General features: G+C 50.4%; 29 non-coding genes across 29 annotated transcripts; all 29 read left to right on the forward strand.

Annotated features, from left to right (window-relative positions):
* The first annotated feature begins 131 nt into the window (after positions 1-131).
* Positions 132-203, forward strand: Trnat-cgu (transfer RNA threonine (anticodon CGU)). The gene has a single exon. It is a non-coding gene; the product is annotated as a tRNA-Thr (tRNA).
* A 333-nt stretch (positions 204-536) lies between these two features.
* Trnan-guu (transfer RNA asparagine (anticodon GUU)) lies at positions 537-610 on the forward strand. The gene has a single exon. It is a non-coding gene; the product is annotated as a tRNA-Asn (tRNA).
* A 671-nt stretch (positions 611-1281) lies between these two features.
* On the forward strand, positions 1282-1353 carry Trnat-cgu (transfer RNA threonine (anticodon CGU)). Its single transcript has one exon. It is a non-coding gene; the product is annotated as a tRNA-Thr (tRNA).
* A 333-nt stretch (positions 1354-1686) lies between these two features.
* Trnan-guu (transfer RNA asparagine (anticodon GUU)) lies at positions 1687-1760 on the forward strand. Its single transcript has one exon. It is a non-coding gene; the product is annotated as a tRNA-Asn (tRNA).
* A 671-nt stretch (positions 1761-2431) lies between these two features.
* On the forward strand, positions 2432-2503 carry Trnat-cgu (transfer RNA threonine (anticodon CGU)). Its single transcript has one exon. It is a non-coding gene; the product is annotated as a tRNA-Thr (tRNA).
* A 1031-nt stretch (positions 2504-3534) lies between these two features.
* On the forward strand, positions 3535-3606 carry Trnat-cgu (transfer RNA threonine (anticodon CGU)). Its single transcript has one exon. It is a non-coding gene; the product is annotated as a tRNA-Thr (tRNA).
* Positions 3607-3939: 333 nt separating this feature from the next.
* On the forward strand, positions 3940-4013 carry Trnan-guu (transfer RNA asparagine (anticodon GUU)). The gene has a single exon. It is a non-coding gene; the product is annotated as a tRNA-Asn (tRNA).
* Positions 4014-4684: 671 nt separating this feature from the next.
* On the forward strand, positions 4685-4756 carry Trnat-cgu (transfer RNA threonine (anticodon CGU)). The gene has a single exon. It is a non-coding gene; the product is annotated as a tRNA-Thr (tRNA).
* Positions 4757-5089: 333 nt separating this feature from the next.
* Trnan-guu (transfer RNA asparagine (anticodon GUU)) lies at positions 5090-5163 on the forward strand. Its single transcript has one exon. It is a non-coding gene; the product is annotated as a tRNA-Asn (tRNA).
* A 671-nt stretch (positions 5164-5834) lies between these two features.
* Trnat-cgu (transfer RNA threonine (anticodon CGU)) lies at positions 5835-5906 on the forward strand. Its single transcript has one exon. It is a non-coding gene; the product is annotated as a tRNA-Thr (tRNA).
* A 333-nt stretch (positions 5907-6239) lies between these two features.
* On the forward strand, positions 6240-6313 carry Trnan-guu (transfer RNA asparagine (anticodon GUU)). Its single transcript has one exon. It is a non-coding gene; the product is annotated as a tRNA-Asn (tRNA).
* Positions 6314-6984: 671 nt separating this feature from the next.
* On the forward strand, positions 6985-7056 carry Trnat-cgu (transfer RNA threonine (anticodon CGU)). The gene has a single exon. It is a non-coding gene; the product is annotated as a tRNA-Thr (tRNA).
* A 333-nt stretch (positions 7057-7389) lies between these two features.
* On the forward strand, positions 7390-7463 carry Trnan-guu (transfer RNA asparagine (anticodon GUU)). The gene has a single exon. It is a non-coding gene; the product is annotated as a tRNA-Asn (tRNA).
* Positions 7464-8134: 671 nt separating this feature from the next.
* Positions 8135-8206, forward strand: Trnat-cgu (transfer RNA threonine (anticodon CGU)). Its single transcript has one exon. It is a non-coding gene; the product is annotated as a tRNA-Thr (tRNA).
* A 333-nt stretch (positions 8207-8539) lies between these two features.
* On the forward strand, positions 8540-8613 carry Trnan-guu (transfer RNA asparagine (anticodon GUU)). Its single transcript has one exon. It is a non-coding gene; the product is annotated as a tRNA-Asn (tRNA).
* Positions 8614-9284: 671 nt separating this feature from the next.
* Positions 9285-9356, forward strand: Trnat-cgu (transfer RNA threonine (anticodon CGU)). Its single transcript has one exon. It is a non-coding gene; the product is annotated as a tRNA-Thr (tRNA).
* A 333-nt stretch (positions 9357-9689) lies between these two features.
* Trnan-guu (transfer RNA asparagine (anticodon GUU)) lies at positions 9690-9763 on the forward strand. Its single transcript has one exon. It is a non-coding gene; the product is annotated as a tRNA-Asn (tRNA).
* Positions 9764-10434: 671 nt separating this feature from the next.
* Positions 10435-10506, forward strand: Trnat-cgu (transfer RNA threonine (anticodon CGU)). Its single transcript has one exon. It is a non-coding gene; the product is annotated as a tRNA-Thr (tRNA).
* Positions 10507-10839: 333 nt separating this feature from the next.
* On the forward strand, positions 10840-10913 carry Trnan-guu (transfer RNA asparagine (anticodon GUU)). Its single transcript has one exon. It is a non-coding gene; the product is annotated as a tRNA-Asn (tRNA).
* A 671-nt stretch (positions 10914-11584) lies between these two features.
* On the forward strand, positions 11585-11656 carry Trnat-cgu (transfer RNA threonine (anticodon CGU)). The gene has a single exon. It is a non-coding gene; the product is annotated as a tRNA-Thr (tRNA).
* Positions 11657-11989: 333 nt separating this feature from the next.
* Trnan-guu (transfer RNA asparagine (anticodon GUU)) lies at positions 11990-12063 on the forward strand. Its single transcript has one exon. It is a non-coding gene; the product is annotated as a tRNA-Asn (tRNA).
* Positions 12064-12446: 383 nt separating this feature from the next.
* Positions 12447-12520, forward strand: Trnan-guu (transfer RNA asparagine (anticodon GUU)). The gene has a single exon. It is a non-coding gene; the product is annotated as a tRNA-Asn (tRNA).
* Positions 12521-13191: 671 nt separating this feature from the next.
* Trnat-cgu (transfer RNA threonine (anticodon CGU)) lies at positions 13192-13263 on the forward strand. Its single transcript has one exon. It is a non-coding gene; the product is annotated as a tRNA-Thr (tRNA).
* A 333-nt stretch (positions 13264-13596) lies between these two features.
* Positions 13597-13670, forward strand: Trnan-guu (transfer RNA asparagine (anticodon GUU)). The gene has a single exon. It is a non-coding gene; the product is annotated as a tRNA-Asn (tRNA).
* A 671-nt stretch (positions 13671-14341) lies between these two features.
* Trnat-cgu (transfer RNA threonine (anticodon CGU)) lies at positions 14342-14413 on the forward strand. Its single transcript has one exon. It is a non-coding gene; the product is annotated as a tRNA-Thr (tRNA).
* A 333-nt stretch (positions 14414-14746) lies between these two features.
* Trnan-guu (transfer RNA asparagine (anticodon GUU)) lies at positions 14747-14820 on the forward strand. Its single transcript has one exon. It is a non-coding gene; the product is annotated as a tRNA-Asn (tRNA).
* A 383-nt stretch (positions 14821-15203) lies between these two features.
* Positions 15204-15277, forward strand: Trnan-guu (transfer RNA asparagine (anticodon GUU)). Its single transcript has one exon. It is a non-coding gene; the product is annotated as a tRNA-Asn (tRNA).
* A 671-nt stretch (positions 15278-15948) lies between these two features.
* Trnat-cgu (transfer RNA threonine (anticodon CGU)) lies at positions 15949-16020 on the forward strand. Its single transcript has one exon. It is a non-coding gene; the product is annotated as a tRNA-Thr (tRNA).
* Positions 16021-16353: 333 nt separating this feature from the next.
* Positions 16354-16427, forward strand: Trnan-guu (transfer RNA asparagine (anticodon GUU)). Its single transcript has one exon. It is a non-coding gene; the product is annotated as a tRNA-Asn (tRNA).
* The last annotated feature ends 119 nt before the right edge of the window (positions 16428-16546 follow it).

Here is a 16546-nt window from a genome sequence, read left to right on the forward strand (position 1 = left end):
GAGAGTTGGAAAACGGTAAGGTGGACACCTCCAGCAGCATCTGTGTGTCAAATCCGATATCTGGTCGAGGGCTGTAAGATTCAGTATGATGACGTGACAAGTCGGGAGTAGCTCACGAACGCAAAGCTGCGGCCTTCTTAGCTCAGTGGTAGAGCACTGGTCTCGTAAACCAGGGGTCGTGAGTTCGACCCTCACAGAAGGCATTCATTTTTTTAACTTTGCTGCTGAGAGCAGAGCTAGCTCGAGCAGCATCTAACAGATGGCAGTGCACTGAATGAAGGGGAAGTTCTACAACCGATAAAGAGTGCTCTACTTGCATCAGAGGTTTACTGGATGTGTAGGCGGAACACTGTTTTGTATGCATTTTGTAGTATAATGTCATGCTTGGCGATGTCATTCGTTTATGAGCCCCACTACAGTGTGCATGCACGTTATCCATGTGAAGAGGCGTAAGCAGATACTACCATTCTGCGAGGTGCCTGCGAAAAGTACACGAGTTGCATTGATGAAGAGAGCAGAAGTGACCGAAAGTTAAGGCCTCCGTGGCGCAATCGGCTAGCGCGTTCGGCTGTTAACCGAAAGGTTGGTGGTTCGAGCCCACCCGGGGGCGAAATCGTTTTAATCGCCACCGAGGTGAGGACGTATGTCCACTTTGATAGAGATACACAGCCAGTGTGACAATTTGGCTGTGTTTGAATGATGCCACCCAGCCTTATACACATTCAGCCACGTGACAGTGGAGGTAAAAACATGGCCCTATGCGGACGTTCTACCGTTTTCCTATTAATTCGGCATGTGTGACACTGCAGTAGAGCGACGACCACTACAAAAGATGTATTATTTACATTTCATTTCGGCGTATACACCGCGAGTGCCATATGACAGGGCCTCTCTCTCGATGTCGATCTGCATTTGGCGTCTCTTAAGTGTCGGTCTGCAGTAGGCCGCTGTTGGCCGAGCGGCGTGCAGTCGCCTTACATGAAGCCCCCAGTGCCACTGTGGACGATGTAGCCAGAGAGAGGAGTCGAAAGGCGCGTTTCACAGTAGAGCCACGCTATCCCACAAGCTGTGCACTAGGTCAAGTTTTGCGCAGACCGCAAACCTTTGGTGGCTTGACGCTCGTCGTCGATCGTAAGGGTGAAACAGTGAAGAGAGTTGGAAAACGGTAAGGTGGACACCTCCAGCAGCATCTGTGTGTCAAATCCGATATCTGGTCGAGGGCTGTAAGATTCAGTATGATGACGTGACAAGTCGGGAGTAGCTCACGAACGCAAAGCTGCGGCCTTCTTAGCTCAGTGGTAGAGCACTGGTCTCGTAAACCAGGGGTCGTGAGTTCGACCCTCACAGAAGGCATTCATTTTTTTAACTTTGCTGCTGAGAGCAGAGCTAGCTCGAGCAGCATCTAACAGATGGCAGTGCACTGAATGAAGGGGAAGTTCTACAACCGATAAAGAGTGCTCTACTTGCATCAGAGGTTTACTGGATGTGTAGGCGGAACACTGTTTTGTATGCATTTTGTAGTATAATGTCATGCTTGGCGATGTCATTCGTTTATGAGCCCCACTACAGTGTGCATGCACGTTATCCATGTGAAGAGGCGTAAGCAGATACTACCATTCTGCGAGGTGCCTGCGAAAAGTACACGAGTTGCATTGATGAAGAGAGCAGAAGTGACCGAAAGTTAAGGCCTCCGTGGCGCAATCGGCTAGCGCGTTCGGCTGTTAACCGAAAGGTTGGTGGTTCGAGCCCACCCGGGGGCGAAATCGTTTTAATCGCCACCGAGGTGAGGACGTATGTCCACTTTGATAGAGATACACAGCAAGTGTGACAATTTGGCTGTGTTTGAATGATGCCACCCAGCCTTATACACATTCAGCCACGTGACAGTGGAGGTAAAAACATGGCCCTATGCGGACGTTCTACCGTTTTCCTATTAATTCGGCATGTGTGACACTGCAGTAGAGCGACGACCACTACAAAAGATGTATTATTTACATTTCATTTCGGCGTATACACCGCGAGTGCCATATGACAGGGCCTCTCTCTCGATGTCGATCTGCATTTGGCGTCTCTTAAGTGTCGGTCTGCAGTAGGCCGCTGTTGGCCGAGCGGCGTGCAGTCGCCTTACATGAAGCCCCCAGTGCCACTGTGGACGATGTAGCCAGAGAGAGGAGTCGAAAGGCGCGTTTCACAGTAGAGCCACGCTATCCCACAAGCTGTGCACTAGGTCAAGTTTTGCGCAGACCGCAAACCTTTGGTGGCTTGACGCTCGTCGTCGATCGTAAGGGTGAAACAGTGAAGAGAGTTGGAAAACGGTAAGGTGGACACCTCCAGCAGCATCTGTGTGTCAAATCCGATATCTGGTCGAGGGCTGTAAGATTCAGTATGATGACGTGACAAGTCGGGAGTAGCTCACGAACGCAAAGCTGCGGCCTTCTTAGCTCAGTGGTAGAGCACTGGTCTCGTAAACCAGGGGTCGTGAGTTCGACCCTCACAGAAGGCATTCATTTTTTTAACTTTGCTGCTGAGAGCAGAGCTAGCTCGAGCAGCATCTAACAGATGGCAGTGCACTGAATGAAGGGGAAGTTCTACAACCGATAAAGAGTGCTCTACTTGCATCAGAGGTTTACTGGATGTGTAGGCGGAACACTGTTTTGTATGCATTTTGTAGTATAATGTCATGCTTGGCGATGTCATTCGTTTATGAGCCCCACTACAGTGTGCATGCACGTTATCCATGTGAAGAGGCGTAAGCAGATACTACCATTCTGCGAGGTGCCTGCGAAAAGTACACGAGTTGCATTGATGAAGAGAGCAGAAGTGACCGAAAGTTAAGGCCTCCGTGGCGCAATCGGCTAGCGCGTTCGGCTGTTAACCGCCACCGAGGTGAGGACGTATGTCCACTTTGATAGAGATACACAGCCAGTGTGACAATTTGGCTGTGTTTGAATGATGCCACCCAGCCTTATACACATTCAGCCACGTGACAGTGGAGGTAAAAACATGGCCCTATGCGGACGTTCTACCGTTTTCCTATTAATTCGGCATGTGTGACACTGCAGTAGAGCGACGACCACTACAAAAGATGTATTATTTACATTTCATTTCGGCGTATACACCGCGAGTGCCATATGACAGGGCCTCTCTCTCGATGTCGATCTGCATTTGGCGTCTCTTAAGTGTCGGTCTGCAGTAGGCCGCTGTTGGCCGAGCGGCGTGCAGTCGCCTTACATGAAGCCCCCAGTGCCACTGTGGACGATGTAGCCAGAGAGAGGAGTCGAAAGGCGCGTTTCACAGTAGAGCCACGCTATCCCACAAGCTGTGCACTAGGTCAAGTTTTGCGCAGACCGCAAACCTTTGGTGGCTTGACGCTCGTCGTCGATCGTAAGGGTGAAACAGTGAAGAGAGTTGGAAAACGGTAAGGTGGACACCTCCAGCAGCATCTGTGTGTCAAATCCGATATCTGGTCGAGGGCTGTAAGATTCAGTATGATGACGTGACAAGTCGGGAGTAGCTCACGAACGCAAAGCTGCGGCCTTCTTAGCTCAGTGGTAGAGCACTGGTCTCGTAAACCAGGGGTCGTGAGTTCGACCCTCACAGAAGGCATTCATTTTTTTAACTTTGCTGCTGAGAGCAGAGCTAGCTCGAGCAGCATCTAACAGATGGCAGTGCACTGAATGAAGGGGAAGTTCTACAACCGATAAAGAGTGCTCTACTTGCATCAGAGGTTTACTGGATGTGTAGGCGGAACACTGTTTTGTATGCATTTTGTAGTATAATGTCATGCTTGGCGATGTCATTCGTTTATGAGCCCCACTACAGTGTGCATGCACGTTATCCATGTGAAGAGGCGTAAGCAGATACTACCATTCTGCGAGGTGCCTGCGAAAAGTACACGAGTTGCATTGATGAAGAGAGCAGAAGTGACCGAAAGTTAAGGCCTCCGTGGCGCAATCGGCTAGCGCGTTCGGCTGTTAACCGAAAGGTTGGTGGTTCGAGCCCACCCGGGGGCGAAATCGTTTTAATCGCCACCGAGGTGAGGACGTATGTCCACTTTGATAGAGATACACAGCTAGTGTGACAATTTGGCTGTGTTTGAATGATGCCACCCAGCCTTATACACATTCAGCCACGTGACAGTGGAGGTAAAAACATGGCCCTATGCGGACGTTCTACCGTTTTCCTATTAATTCGGCATGTGTGACACTGCAGTAGAGCGACGACCACTACAAAAGATGTATTATTTACATTTCATTTCGGCGTATACACCGCGAGTGCCATATGACAGGGCCTCTCTCTCGATGTCGATCTGCATTTGGCGTCTCTTAAGTGTCGGTCTGCAGTAGGCCGCTGTTGGCCGAGCGGCGTGCAGTCGCCTTACATGAAGCCCCCAGTGCCACTGTGGACGATGTAGCCAGAGAGAGGAGTCGAAAGGCGCGTTTCACAGTAGAGCCACGCTATCCCACAAGCTGTGCACTAGGTCAAGTTTTGCGCAGACCGCAAACCTTTGGTGGCTTGACGCTCGTCGTCGATCGTAAGGGTGAAACAGTGAAGAGAGTTGGAAAACGGTAAGGTGGACACCTCCAGCAGCATCTGTGTGTCAAATCCCATATCTGGTCGAGGGCCGTAAGATTCAGTATGATGACGTGACAAGTCGGGAGTAGCTCACGAACGCAAAGCTGCGGCCTTCTTAGCTCAGTGGTAGAGCACTGGTCTCGTAAACCAGGGGTCGTGAGTTCGACCCTCACAGAAGGCATTCATTTTTTTAACTTTGCTGCTGAGAGCAGAGCTAGCTCGAGCAGCATCTAACAGATGGCAGTGCACTGAATGAAGGGGAAGTTCTACAACCGATAAAGAGTGCTCTACTTGCATCAGAGGTTTACTGGATGTGTAGGCGGAACACTGTTTTGTATGCATTTTGTAGTATAATGTCATGCTTGGCGATGTCATTCGTTTATGAGCCCCACTACAGTGTGCATGCACGTTATCCATGTGAAGAGGCGTAAGCAGATACTACCATTCTGCGAGGTGCCTGCGAAAAGTACACGAGTTGCATTGATGAAGAGAGCAGAAGTGACCGAAAGTTAAGGCCTCCGTGGCGCAATCGGCTAGCGCGTTCGGCTGTTAACCGAAAGGTTGGTGGTTCGAGCCCACCCGGGGGCGAAATCGTTTTAATCGCCACCGAGGTGAGGACGTATGTCCACTTTGATAGAGATACACAGCTAGTGTGACAATTTGGCTGTGTTTGAATGATGCCACCCAGCCTTATACACATTCAGCCACGTGACAGTGGAGGTAAAAACATGGCCCTATGCGGACGTTCTACCGTTTTCCTATTAATTCGGCATGTGTGACACTGCAGTAGAGCGACGACCACTACAAAAGATGTATTATTTACATTTCATTTCGGCGTATACACCGCGAGTGCCATATGACAGGGCCTCTCTCTCGATGTCGATCTGCATTTGGCGTCTCTTAAGTGTCGGTCTGCAGTAGGCCGCTGTTGGCCGAGCGGCGTGCAGTCGCCTTACATGAAGCCCCCAGTGCCACTGTGGACGATGTAGCCAGAGAGAGGAGTCGAAAGGCGCGTTTCACAGTAGAGCCACGCTATCCCACAAGCTGTGCACTAGGTCAAGTTTTGCGCAGACCGCAAACCTTTGGTGGCTTGACGCTCGTCGTCGATCGTAAGGGTGAAACAGTGAAGAGAGTTGGAAAACGGTAAGGTGGACACCTCCAGCAGCATCTGTGTGTCAAATCCCATATCTGGTCGAGGGCCGTAAGATTCAGTATGATGACGTGACAAGTCGGGAGTAGCTCACGAACGCAAAGCTGCGGCCTTCTTAGCTCAGTGGTAGAGCACTGGTCTCGTAAACCAGGGGTCGTGAGTTCGACCCTCACAGAAGGCATTCATTTTTTTAACTTTGCTGCTGAGAGCAGAGCTAGCTCGAGCAGCATCTAACAGATGGCAGTGCACTGAATGAAGGGGAAGTTCTACAACCGATAAAGAGTGCTCTACTTGCATCAGAGGTTTACTGGATGTGTAGGCGGAACACTGTTTTGTATGCATTTTGTAGTATAATGTCATGCTTGGCGATGTCATTCGTTTATGAGCCCCACTACAGTGTGCATGCACGTTATCCATGTGAAGAGGCGTAAGCAGATACTACCATTCTGCGAGGTGCCTGCGAAAAGTACACGAGTTGCATTGATGAAGAGAGCAGAAGTGACCGAAAGTTAAGGCCTCCGTGGCGCAATCGGCTAGCGCGTTCGGCTGTTAACCGAAAGGTTGGTGGTTCGAGCCCACCCGGGGGCGAAATCGTTTTAATCGCCACCGAGGTGAGGACGTATGTCCACTTTGATAGAGATACACAGCTAGTGTGACAATTTGGCTGTGTTTGAATGATGCCACCCAGCCTTATACACATTCAGCCACGTGACAGTGGAGGTAAAAACATGGCCCTATGCGGACGTTCTACCGTTTTCCTATTAATTCGGCATGTGTGACACTGCAGTAGAGCGACGACCACTACAAAAGATGTATTATTTACATTTCATTTCGGCGTATACACCGCGAGTGCCATATGACAGGGCCTCTCTCTCGATGTCGATCTGCATTTGGCGTCTCTTAAGTGTCGGTCTGCAGTAGGCCGCTGTTGGCCGAGCGGCGTGCAGTCGCCTTACATGAAGCCCCCAGTGCCACTGTGGACGATGTAGCCAGAGAGAGGAGTCGAAAGGCGCGTTTCACAGTAGAGCCACGCTATCCCACAAGCTGTGCACTAGGTCAAGTTTTGCGCAGACCGCAAACCTTTGGTGGCTTGACGCTCGTCGTCGATCGTAAGGGTGAAACAGTGAAGAGAGTTGGAAAACGGTAAGGTGGACACCTCCAGCAGCATCTGTGTGTCAAATCCCATATCTGGTCGAGGGCCGTAAGATTCAGTATGATGACGTGACAAGTCGGGAGTAGCTCACGAACGCAAAGCTGCGGCCTTCTTAGCTCAGTGGTAGAGCACTGGTCTCGTAAACCAGGGGTCGTGAGTTCGACCCTCACAGAAGGCATTCATTTTTTTAACTTTGCTGCTGAGAGCAGAGCTAGCTCGAGCAGCATCTAACAGATGGCAGTGCACTGAATGAAGGGGAAGTTCTACAACCGATAAAGAGTGCTCTACTTGCATCAGAGGTTTACTGGATGTGTAGGCGGAACACTGTTTTGTATGCATTTTGTAGTATAATGTCATGCTTGGCGATGTCATTCGTTTATGAGCCCCACTACAGTGTGCATGCACGTTATCCATGTGAAGAGGCGTAAGCAGATACTACCATTCTGCGAGGTGCCTGCGAAAAGTACACGAGTTGCATTGATGAAGAGAGCAGAAGTGACCGAAAGTTAAGGCCTCCGTGGCGCAATCGGCTAGCGCGTTCGGCTGTTAACCGAAAGGTTGGTGGTTCGAGCCCACCCGGGGGCGAAATCGTTTTAATCGCCACCGAGGTGAGGACGTATGTCCACTTTGATAGAGATACACAGCTAGTGTGACAATTTGGCTGTGTTTGAATGATGCCACCCAGCCTTATACACATTCAGCCACGTGACAGTGGAGGTAAAAACATGGCCCTATGCGGACGTTCTACCGTTTTCCTATTAATTCGGCATGTGTGACACTGCAGTAGAGCGACGACCACTACAAAAGATGTATTATTTACATTTCATTTCGGCGTATACACCGCGAGTGCCATATGACAGGGCCTCTCTCTCGATGTCGATCTGCATTTGGCGTCTCTTAAGTGTCGGTCTGCAGTAGGCCGCTGTTGGCCGAGCGGCGTGCAGTCGCCTTACATGAAGCCCCCAGTGCCACTGTGGACGATGTAGCCAGAGAGAGGAGTCGAAAGGCGCGTTTCACAGTAGAGCCACGCTATCCCACAAGCTGTGCACTAGGTCAAGTTTTGCGCAGACCGCAAACCTTTGGTGGCTTGACGCTCGTCGTCGATCGTAAGGGTGAAACAGTGAAGAGAGTTGGAAAACGGTAAGGTGGACACCTCCAGCAGCATCTGTGTGTCAAATCCCATATCTGGTCGAGGGCCGTAAGATTCAGTATGATGACGTGACAAGTCGGGAGTAGCTCACGAACGCAAAGCTGCGGCCTTCTTAGCTCAGTGGTAGAGCACTGGTCTCGTAAACCAGGGGTCGTGAGTTCGACCCTCACAGAAGGCATTCATTTTTTTAACTTTGCTGCTGAGAGCAGAGCTAGCTCGAGCAGCATCTAACAGATGGCAGTGCACTGAATGAAGGGGAAGTTCTACAACCGATAAAGAGTGCTCTACTTGCATCAGAGGTTTACTGGATGTGTAGGCGGAACACTGTTTTGTATGCATTTTGTAGTATAATGTCATGCTTGGCGATGTCATTCGTTTATGAGCCCCACTACAGTGTGCATGCACGTTATCCATGTGAAGAGGCGTAAGCAGATACTACCATTCTGCGAGGTGCCTGCGAAAAGTACACGAGTTGCATTGATGAAGAGAGCAGAAGTGACCGAAAGTTAAGGCCTCCGTGGCGCAATCGGCTAGCGCGTTCGGCTGTTAACCGAAAGGTTGGTGGTTCGAGCCCACCCGGGGGCGAAATCGTTTTAATCGCCACCGAGGTGAGGACGTATGTCCACTTTGATAGAGATACACAGCTAGTGTGACAATTTGGCTGTGTTTGAATGATGCCACCCAGCCTTATACACATTCAGCCACGTGACAGTGGAGGTAAAAACATGGCCCTATGCGGACGTTCTACCGTTTTCCTATTAATTCGGCATGTGTGACACTGCAGTAGAGCGACGACCACTACAAAAGATGTATTATTTACATTTCATTTCGGCGTATACACCGCGAGTGCCATATGACAGGGCCTCTCTCTCGATGTCGATCTGCATTTGGCGTCTCTTAAGTGTCGGTCTGCAGTAGGCCGCTGTTGGCCGAGCGGCGTGCAGTCGCCTTACATGAAGCCCCCAGTGCCACTGTGGACGATGTAGCCAGAGAGAGGAGTCGAAAGGCGCGTTTCACAGTAGAGCCACGCTATCCCACAAGCTGTGCACTAGGTCAAGTTTTGCGCAGACCGCAAACCTTTGGTGGCTTGACGCTCGTCGTCGATCGTAAGGGTGAAACAGTGAAGAGAGTTGGAAAACGGTAAGGTGGACACCTCCAGCAGCATCTGTGTGTCAAATCCCATATCTGGTCGAGGGCCGTAAGATTCAGTATGATGACGTGACAAGTCGGGAGTAGCTCACGAACGCAAAGCTGCGGCCTTCTTAGCTCAGTGGTAGAGCACTGGTCTCGTAAACCAGGGGTCGTGAGTTCGACCCTCACAGAAGGCATTCATTTTTTTAACTTTGCTGCTGAGAGCAGAGCTAGCTCGAGCAGCATCTAACAGATGGCAGTGCACTGAATGAAGGGGAAGTTCTACAACCGATAAAGAGTGCTCTACTTGCATCAGAGGTTTACTGGATGTGTAGGCGGAACACTGTTTTGTATGCATTTTGTAGTATAATGTCATGCTTGGCGATGTCATTCGTTTATGAGCCCCACTACAGTGTGCATGCACGTTATCCATGTGAAGAGGCGTAAGCAGATACTACCATTCTGCGAGGTGCCTGCGAAAAGTACACGAGTTGCATTGATGAAGAGAGCAGAAGTGACCGAAAGTTAAGGCCTCCGTGGCGCAATCGGCTAGCGCGTTCGGCTGTTAACCGAAAGGTTGGTGGTTCGAGCCCACCCGGGGGCGAAATCGTTTTAATCGCCACCGAGGTGAGGACGTATGTCCACTTTGATAGAGATACACAGCTAGTGTGACAATTTGGCTGTGTTTGAATGATGCCACCCAGCCTTATACACATTCAGCCACGTGACAGTGGAGGTAAAAACATGGCCCTATGCGGACGTTCTACCGTTTTCCTATTAATTCGGCATGTGTGACACTGCAGTAGAGCGACGACCACTACAAAAGATGTATTATTTACATTTCATTTCGGCGTATACACCGCGAGTGCCATATGACAGGGCCTCTCTCTCGATGTCGATCTGCATTTGGCGTCTCTTAAGTGTCGGTCTGCAGTAGGCCGCTGTTGGCCGAGCGGCGTGCAGTCGCCTTACATGAAGCCCCCAGTGCCACTGTGGACGATGTAGCCAGAGAGAGGAGTCGAAAGGCGCGTTTCACAGTAGAGCCACGCTATCCCACAAGCTGTGCACTAGGTCAAGTTTTGCGCAGACCGCAAACCTTTGGTGGCTTGACGCTCGTCGTCGATCGTAAGGGTGAAACAGTGAAGAGAGTTGGAAAACGGTAAGGTGGACACCTCCAGCAGCATCTGTGTGTCAAATCCCATATCTGGTCGAGGGCCGTAAGATTCAGTATGATGACGTGACAAGTCGGGAGTAGCTCACGAACGCAAAGCTGCGGCCTTCTTAGCTCAGTGGTAGAGCACTGGTCTCGTAAACCAGGGGTCGTGAGTTCGACCCTCACAGAAGGCATTCATTTTTTTAACTTTGCTGCTGAGAGCAGAGCTAGCTCGAGCAGCATCTAACAGATGGCAGTGCACTGAATGAAGGGGAAGTTCTACAACCGATAAAGAGTGCTCTACTTGCATCAGAGGTTTACTGGATGTGTAGGCGGAACACTGTTTTGTATGCATTTTGTAGTATAATGTCATGCTTGGCGATGTCATTCGTTTATGAGCCCCACTACAGTGTGCATGCACGTTATCCATGTGAAGAGGCGTAAGCAGATACTACCATTCTGCGAGGTGCCTGCGAAAAGTACACGAGTTGCATTGATGAAGAGAGCAGAAGTGACCGAAAGTTAAGGCCTCCGTGGCGCAATCGGCTAGCGCGTTCGGCTGTTAACCGAAAGGTTGGTGGTTCGAGCCCACCCGGGGGCGAAATCGTTTTAATCGCCACCGAGGTGAGGACGTATGTCCACTTTGATAGAGATACACAGCTAGTGTGACAATTTGGCTGTGTTTGAATGATGCCACCCAGCCTTATACACATTCAGCCACGTGACAGTGGAGGTAAAAACATGGCCCTATGCGGACGTTCTACCGTTTTCCTATTAATTCGGCATGTGTGACACTGCAGTAGAGCGACGACCACTACAAAAGATGTATTATTTACATTTCATTTCGGCGTATACACCGCGAGTGCCATATGACAGGGCCTCTCTCTCGATGTCGATCTGCATTTGGCGTCTCTTAAGTGTCGGTCTGCAGTAGGCCGCTGTTGGCCGAGCGGCGTGCAGTCGCCTTACATGAAGCCCCCAGTGCCACTGTGGACGATGTAGCCAGAGAGAGGAGTCGAAAGGCGCGTTTCACAGTAGAGCCACGCTATCCCACAAGCTGTGCACTAGGTCAAGTTTTGCGCAGACCGCAAACCTTTGGTGGCTTGACGCTCGTCGTCGATCGTAAGGGTGAAACAGTGAAGAGAGTTGGAAAACGGTAAGGTGGACACCTCCAGCAGCATCTGTGTGTCAAATCCGATATCTGGTCGAGGGCTGTAAGATTCAGTATGATGACGTGACAATTCGGGAGTAGCTCACAAACGCAAAGCTGCGGCCTTCTTAGCTCAGTGGTAGAGCACTGGTCTCGTAAACCAGGGGTCGTGAGTTCGACCCTCACAGAAGGCATTCATTTTTTTAACTTTGCTGCTGAGAGCAGAGCTAGCTCGAGCAGCATCTAACAGATGGCAGTGCACTGAATGAAGGGGAAGTTCTACAACCGATAAAGAGTGCTCTACTTGCATCAGAGGTTTACTGGATGTGTAGGCGGAACACTGTTTTGTATGCATTTTGTAGTATAATGTCATGCTTGGCGATGTCATTCGTTTATGAGCCCCACTACAGTGTGCATGCACGTTATCCATGTGAAGAGGCGTAAGCAGATACTACCATTCTGCGAGGTGCCTGCGAAAAGTACACGAGTTGCATTGATGAAGAGAGCAGAAGTGACCGAAAGTTAAGGCCTCCGTGGCGCAATCGGCTAGCGCGTTCGGCTGTTAACCGAAAGGTTGGTGGTTCGAGCCCACCCGGGGGCGAAATCGTTTTAATCGCCACCGAGGTGAGGACGTATGTCCACTTTGATAGAGATACACAGCTAGTGTGACAATTTGGCTGTGTTTGAATGATGCCACCCAGCCTTATACACATTCAGCCACGTGACAGTGGAGGTAAAAACATGGCCCTATGCGGACGTTCTACCGTTTTCCTATTAATTCGGCATGTGTGACACTGCAGTAGAGCGACGACCACTACAAAAGATGTATTATTTACATTTCATTTCGGCGTATACACCGCGAGTGCCATATGACAGGGCCTCTCTCTCGATGTCGATCTGCATTTGGCGTCTCTTAAGTGTCGGTCTGCAGTAGGCCGCTGTTGGCCGAGCGGCGTGCAGTCGCAGAAGTGACCGAAAGTTAAGGCCTCCGTGGCGCAATCGGCTAGCGCGTTCGGCTGTTAACCGAAAGGTTGGTGGTTCGAGCCCACCCGGGGGCGAAATCGTTTTAATCGCCACCGAGGTGAGGACGTATGTCCACTTTGATAGAGATACACAGCTAGTGTGACAATTTGGCTGTGTTTGAATGATGCCACCCAGCCTTATACACATTCAGCCACGTGACAGTGGAGGTAAAAACATGGCCCTATGCGGACGTTCTACCGTTTTCCTATTAATTCGGCATGTGTGACACTGCAGTAGAGCGACGACCACTACAAAAGATGTATTATTTACATTTCATTTCGGCGTATACACCGCGAGTGCCATATGACAGGGCCTCTCTCTCGATGTCGATCTGCATTTGGCGTCTCTTAAGTGTCGGTCTGCAGTAGGCCGCTGTTGGCCGAGCGGCGTGCAGTCGCCTTACATGAAGCCCCCAGTGCCACTGTGGACGATGTAGCCAGAGAGAGGAGTCGAAAGGCGCGTTTCACAGTAGAGCCACGCTATCCCACAAGCTGTGCACTAGGTCAAGTTTTGCGCAGACCGCAAACCTTTGGTGGCTTGACGCTCGTCGTCGATCGTAAGGGTGAAACAGTGAAGAGAGTTGGAAAACGGTAAGGTGGACACCTCCAGCAGCATCTGTGTGTCAAATCCCATATCTGGTCGAGGGCCGTAAGATTCAGTATGATGACGTGACAAGTCGGGAGTAGCTCACGAACGCAAAGCTGCGGCCTTCTTAGCTCAGTGGTAGAGCACTGGTCTCGTAAACCAGGGGTCGTGAGTTCGACCCTCACAGAAGGCATTCATTTTTTTAACTTTGCTGCTGAGAGCAGAGCTAGCTCGAGCAGCATCTAACAGATGGCAGTGCACTGAATGAAGGGGAAGTTCTACAACCGATAAAGAGTGCTCTACTTGCATCAGAGGTTTACTGGATGTGTAGGCGGAACACTGTTTTGTATGCATTTTGTAGTATAATGTCATGCTTGGCGATGTCATTCGTTTATGAGCCCCACTACAGTGTGCATGCACGTTATCCATGTGAAGAGGCGTAAGCAGATACTACCATTCTGCGAGGTGCCTGCGAAAAGTACACGAGTTGCATTGATGAAGAGAGCAGAAGTGACCGAAAGTTAAGGCCTCCGTGGCGCAATCGGCTAGCGCGTTCGGCTGTTAACCGAAAGGTTGGTGGTTCGAGCCCACCCGGGGGCGAAATCGTTTTAATCGCCACCGAGGTGAGGACGTATGTCCACTTTGATAGAGATACACAGCTAGTGTGACAATTTGGCTGTGTTTGAATGATGCCACCCAGCCTTATACACATTCAGCCACGTGACAGTGGAGGTAAAAACATGGCCCTATGCGGACGTTCTACCGTTTTCCTATTAATTCGGCATGTGTGACACTGCAGTAGAGCGACGACCACTACAAAAGATGTATTATTTACATTTCATTTCGGCGTATACACCGCGAGTGCCATATGACAGGGCCTCTCTCTCGATGTCGATCTGCATTTGGCGTCTCTTAAGTGTCGGTCTGCAGTAGGCCGCTGTTGGCCGAGCGGCGTGCAGTCGCCTTACATGAAGCCCCCAGTGCCACTGTGGACGATGTAGCCAGAGAGAGGAGTCGAAAGGCGCGTTTCACAGTAGAGCCACGCTATCCCACAAGCTGTGCACTAGGTCAAGTTTTGCGCAGACCGCAAACCTTTGGTGGCTTGACGCTCGTCGTCGATCGTAAGGGTGAAACAGTGAAGAGAGTTGGAAAACGGTAAGGTGGACACCTCCAGCAGCATCTGTGTGTCAAATCCGATATCTGGTCGAGGGCTGTAAGATTCAGTATGATGACGTGACAATTCGGGAGTAGCTCACAAACGCAAAGCTGCGGCCTTCTTAGCTCAGTGGTAGAGCACTGGTCTCGTAAACCAGGGGTCGTGAGTTCGACCCTCACAGAAGGCATTCATTTTTTTAACTTTGCTGCTGAGAGCAGAGCTAGCTCGAGCAGCATCTAACAGATGGCAGTGCACTGAATGAAGGGGAAGTTCTACAACCGATAAAGAGTGCTCTACTTGCATCAGAGGTTTACTGGATGTGTAGGCGGAACACTGTTTTGTATGCATTTTGTAGTATAATGTCATGCTTGGCGATGTCATTCGTTTATGAGCCCCACTACAGTGTGCATGCACGTTATCCATGTGAAGAGGCGTAAGCAGATACTACCATTCTGCGAGGTGCCTGCGAAAAGTACACGAGTTGCATTGATGAAGAGAGCAGAAGTGACCGAAAGTTAAGGCCTCCGTGGCGCAATCGGCTAGCGCGTTCGGCTGTTAACCGAAAGGTTGGTGGTTCGAGCCCACCCGGGGGCGAAATCGATTTAATCGCCACCGAGGTGAGGACGTATGTCCACTTTGATAGAGATACACAGCTAGTGTGACAATTTGGCTGTGTTTGAATGATGCCACCCAGCCTTATACACATTCAGCCACGTGACAGTGGAGGTAAAAACATGGCCCTATGCGGACGTTCTACCGTTTTCCTATTAATTCGGCATGTGTGACACTGCAGTAGAGCGACGACCACTACAAAAGATGTATTATTTACATTTCATTTCGGCGTATACACCGCGAGTGCCATATGACAGGGCCTCTCTCTCGATGTCGATCTGCATTTGGCGTCTCTTAAGTGTCGGTCTGCAGTAGGCCGCTGTTGGCCGAGCGGCGTGCAGTCGCAGAAGTGACCGAAAGTTAAGGCCTCCGTGGCGCAATCGGCTAGCGCGTTCGGCTGTTAACCGAAAGGTTGGTGGTTCGAGCCCACCCGGGGGCGAAATCGTTTTAATCGCCACCGAGGTGAGGACGTATGTCCACTTTGATAGAGATACACAGCTAGTGTGACAATTTGGCTGTGTTTGAATGATGCCACCCAGCCTTATACACATTCAGCCACGTGACAGTGGAGGTAAAAACATGGCCCTATGCGGACGTTCTACCGTTTTCCTATTAATTCGGCATGTGTGACACTGCAGTAGAGCGACGACCACTACAAAAGATGTATTATTTACATTTCATTTCGGCGTATACACCGCGAGTGCCATATGACAGGGCCTCTCTCTCGATGTCGATCTGCATTTGGCGTCTCTTAAGTGTCGGTCTGCAGTAGGCCGCTGTTGGCCGAGCGGCGTGCAGTCGCCTTACATGAAGCCCCCAGTGCCACTGTGGACGATGTAGCCAGAGAGAGGAGTCGAAAGGCGCGTTTCACAGTAGAGCCACGCTATCCCACAAGCTGTGCACTAGGTCAAGTTTTGCGCAGACCGCAAACCTTTGGTGGCTTGACGCTCGTCGTCGATCGTAAGGGTGAAACAGTGAAGAGAGTTGGAAAACGGTAAGGTGGACACCTCCAGCAGCATCTGTGTGTCAAATCCGATATCTGGTCGAGGGCTGTAAGATTCAGTATGATGACGTGACAATTCGGGAGTAGCTCACAAACGCAAAGCTGCGGCCTTCTTAGCTCAGTGGTAGAGCACTGGTCTCGTAAACCAGGGGTCGTGAGTTCGACCCTCACAGAAGGCATTCATTTTTTTAACTTTGCTGCTGAGAGCAGAGCTAGCTCGAGCAGCATCTAACAGATGGCAGTGCACTGAATGAAGGGGAAGTTCTACAACCGATAAAGAGTGCTCTACTTGCATCAGAGGTTTACTGTATGTGTAGGCGGAACACTGTTTTGTATGCATTTTGTAGTATAATGTCATGCTTGGCGATGTCATTCGTTTATGAGCCCCACTACAGTGTGCATGCACGTTATCCATGTGAAGAGGCGTAAGCAGATACTACCATTCTGTGAGGTGCCTGCGAAAAGTACACGAGTTGCATTGATGAAGAGAGCAGAAGTGACCGAAAGTTAAGGCCTCCGTGGCGCAATCGGCTAGCGCGTTCGGCTGTTAACCGAAAGGTTGGTGGTTCGAGCCCACCCGGGGGCGAAATCGATTTAATCGCCACCGAGGTGAGGACGTATGTCCACTTTGATAGAGATACACAGCTAGTGTGACAATTTGGCTGTGTTTGAATGATGCCACCCAGCCTTATACACATTCAGCCA

The sequence above is a fragment of the Schistocerca cancellata genome, unplaced genomic scaffold (genome assembly GCF_023864275.1).
Source record: "Schistocerca cancellata isolate TAMUIC-IGC-003103 unplaced genomic scaffold, iqSchCanc2.1 HiC_scaffold_830, whole genome shotgun sequence".
In the NCBI taxonomy this organism is placed as follows: Eukaryota; Metazoa; Arthropoda; class Insecta; order Orthoptera; family Acrididae; genus Schistocerca; species Schistocerca cancellata.